We start from the raw sequence: 978 nt of genomic DNA, 5'->3' as shown, positions 1-978 counted from the left end.
CCGGAGGTGCCGCCCGTCCCGGAGGTGTCGCCGGTCGGCCGTGGTTGCCGGAGGTGTCGCCCGGTCCGGAGGTGCCGCCGGTCGGCCGATGTTCCCGGAGGTGTCGCCCGGCCCGGAGGTGTCGCCGGTCGGCCGTGGTTCCCGGAGGTGTCGCCCGTCCCGGAGGTGCCGTCCGGTCCGGAGGTGCCGCCCGGCCCGGAGGTGCCGCCCGGCCCGGAGGTGCCGTCCGGTCCGGAGGTGCCGCCCGGCCCGGAGGTGCCGCTGGTCGGCCCTGTTTCCCGGAGGTGTCGCCCGGCCCGGAGGTGCCGCCCGACCCGGAGGTGCCGCCCGGCCCGGAGGTGCCGCCCGGCCCGGAGGTACCGTCGGTGCTTATACCTTATTGTCCCGGCATTTCGTTTGTTTCCTTCTTAATTAATGCTAATTATCGTTGTTTGACATTCGCCATACGGCTATCGTGATAATATTTTATCGTACAATAGGACTTTTCGATCGTTCGCTCTCCGCGACAATGTCTCGATTGAACGCGCCTTTCGGCGCTCGCGCTCGTATACGGCCGTGCGTAGGACCGTGCGTCGCCGACCGCCTGGCCGGCCGGTTGGGTACTATAAGAGATACGTCGCGCTCGGCGCGTCGAACGAGTCGAGCGAGTCCGGACGAGTCGTAAACGTACTTTCTCGAGTCTCTCGCCACTCAGGCGTGTTTCGACCGCTCTCCGTACCGTCGCCGACCGCTTGGCCGGTCGGTTGGGTACTATAAGAGGTAGGAGAGATTAATATTGTACGTGTCGCGCTCTCGACGTTGACAAACGAAGAATCGCCCGAACGGGTCGAGAACGGATTTTGTCGAGTCGCGACTCTGACACGGAGAGAGAACATTTATATAAAATGTTTGATTTTGGAAACCACGAATATATAAAATAATATACGATCGTCGCAGAACGCGCCGCCGCCAAGTCTTCTCATGCTTGGAGGTTGCGTG

Source organism: Nylanderia fulva, unplaced genomic scaffold (genome assembly GCF_048542155.1).
Source record: "Nylanderia fulva isolate GAGA-0341 unplaced genomic scaffold, ASM4854215v1 Scaffold1033, whole genome shotgun sequence".
NCBI lineage: Eukaryota > Metazoa > Arthropoda > Insecta > Hymenoptera > Formicidae > Nylanderia > Nylanderia fulva.
This window is presented reverse-complemented; position numbering follows the sequence as displayed.